Here is a 2,873-nt window from a genome sequence, read left to right as displayed (position 1 = left end):
ATATTTGTGCCCATTCCAAAGAGAGGTGACCAAACAGAATGCAGAAATCATCGGACATCTCTTTGATATCTCAAGTGAGTAAAGTTTTGCTAAAGGTAATACAGAAATGGCTACAACCATACATTGACAGAACTTCCAGAAGTTCAAGCCAGATTTAGAAGAGGCTGTGGCACGAGGGATATCATTGTTGATGTCCGATGGATCTTGGTTGAAAGCAGAGACTATCAGAAAGATGTTTACCTGTGCTTTATTGACTACACAAAGACATTCGATTGTGTGGGTCATGACAAGCTATGGACAACATTGTGAAGTATGAGTATTCTGGAACACTTAATTGTGCTCATGAGGAATCTGTACATGCCCCAAGAGGCAGTTGTTCAAACAGAACATGGGAACACTGAATGTTTTAAAATTAAGAAACGTGTGCAACCAGGTTGTATTCTTTCACTGTATTTATTCAACCTGAATGCTGAGCAAATAATCCAAGAAGCTTGGTTCTATGATGAAAAATGTGGCATCAGGATTGGCGGAAGACTCATTAACAACCTGTGATATGCAGATGATACAACCTTGCTTGCTGAAAGTGAAGAGGGCTTAAAACATTTACTGATGCAGATCAAAGAGCACAGCCTTCGGTATGGATTGCATCTCAGTGTCAAGAAAACAAAAATTCTCACCACTGGATCAATAAATACATTTTTATCAATGGAGAAAAGATTGATGTTGCCAAGGGCTTCATTCTTCTTGGGTCAACTATCAACTCTAATAGAAGCAGCAGTCAAGAAATCAAACGACATATTGCATTAAGCAAATCTACTGCACAAGACTTTTTAAAATGTTGAAGAGCAAAGATTACCATGGTATTTTCAATAACCTCCTATGCATGCAAAACCTAGATAGTGAATAACGAAGATCATAGAAGAATTGATGCCTTTGAATTGTGGTGTTGGAGGAGAATACTAAAAGTACCATGGGCTGCCAAAAGAACCAATAGATCCGTTTTGGAAGAAGTGGAGCCAGAGTGCTCCTTGGAGGCCAAGATGGCCAAACTTCGTCTCTCATACTTTGGACATATTGTCAGGAGGGACCAGTCACTGGAGAAGGATATCATGTTTGATAAGGTGGAGGGTCAGAGAAAAAGAGGAAGACTCCCAACAAGATGGATTGGCCAAGTGGCAGCATTGATGGACTCAAGCGTGGCAACAGTAGTGAGGTTGGCCCAGGTTTGGGCAGTGTTTCGTTCAGCTGTGCATAAGGGTGCTATGAGTAGGTGCCTACTCGATGGTACCTAACAACAACATTCTTCCTCTGGAGTCCTGGTGTGGTGTTGTGGTTTAATGCACTGGACTGCAAGGTTGTTTGAACCACAAAGTCAGCAGTTCAAGCTCACCAGCCATTTCTTGGAAACAGGCTTGCTGTGAGTCAGAACTGACTCGATGGCACTTAACATCAACAACAACAATCCGTCCTCTGGAACTGGTGATGTAGGATTAACATTGAACTGCCAGTCAGAAAGTTGGTGGCTCAAACCCACCAGCCGCTCCTTGGAAATCCTTACAGAGTTGCTATGAGTCAGAACTGACTTGTTGGCTCTTAATAAAAATCTTTCCTGTGTTTTAACTTTTGCATTCAAGTCACCACTAATTAGCAATGTATCTGAATTGCATGTTGGATCCATTTGAGACTTCTTGTTGCTGTTAACTACCATCCAGTAGGTTCTAACTCAATGAAACCCTGTATAGGGTTTCCAAGTAGTGGCTGGTGGTTTTCAACAGCTGACCTTGTGGTTAGCAGTCCAGTGTTTATCCTGGAACTCTTTAATTTCTTCCTCATTGGCTTTGGTGGTAGATGTATACATTTGAATAACAAGTTGTATTAACTTGTCTTCCTTGTAGGCATATAGATATTATCCTATCACAGTCAGCATTGTACTTCGAGATAAATCTTGAAATGTTCTTTTGGGCATTGAATGAGAGACAATTCCTTTTTGGATTAGTCATTCCCAGTTTAGAAAACTATTGTTGTTGTTAAGTGCCATCAAGTTGTTTCTGACTCAAAATGACCCTTTATAGGGTTTCCAAGGAGAGACTGGTGAATTTGAACCATTGACCTTGCAGTTGAAACAAATCTTGTGGTCCAGTGCTTATCCTATAGAGCCACACCATATGATTGCCCAGTTCAAAATGGCCAGTACAGTTCCATTTCAGCTTATCAGTGCCTAATATAAAGATTTTTATGCATTCCTTTTCATTTTTGATGACTTCCAATTTTCGTAGATTCATGCTTTATATATTCCAATAATAATTCCAGTTATTATTGGATGTTTGCAGCTGTTTCTTCTCATTTTGAGTCGAACTCTACCAGAAAATAAAGGTCATGAAAGCTTTGTTCTATTACCATCATTAAGGTTGACTCTACTTTGAGGAGTTGTATTTTGGGTGCCTTACAACCTGAGGGGCTCCTCTTGCAGCACTATATCAGACAATGTTTTGCAGCTATTAACAAAGGTTTAAAGGTTTTCAGTGTCTAACTTTTTAGAAATAGACAGCCTATTTCTTTTTCCTAGTCTTTTCTTAGTCTGTATACGCTGCTAGATCCTGTCCACTGTGGTTTCCTTAACTGACTTATGACACACCAACGGCATCACTTTAGAGATCACATCACTACAGAAACCACGATTGTACAACAACTGTCAGATGTGTGGGAGATAGATTGCTGTCTAGCTATCTGTTTGGACTCCTGGTGTGGTGCTATAAGATCAGCACTGAGTTGTGAACCAAAAGGTCTGCAGTTCAAATCTACCAGCTGTTCCTCAGAAAATCTATACAGGGTCCCTATGAGTCAGAACTAACTCAAAGGCACTTAACAACATC

This window comes from Chrysochloris asiatica, unplaced genomic scaffold (genome assembly GCF_000296735.1).
Source record: "Chrysochloris asiatica unplaced genomic scaffold, ChrAsi1.0 scaffold00099, whole genome shotgun sequence".
In the NCBI taxonomy this organism is placed as follows: domain Eukaryota; kingdom Metazoa; phylum Chordata; class Mammalia; order Afrosoricida; family Chrysochloridae; genus Chrysochloris; species Chrysochloris asiatica.
Note: the sequence above shows the minus strand (reverse complement) of the source record.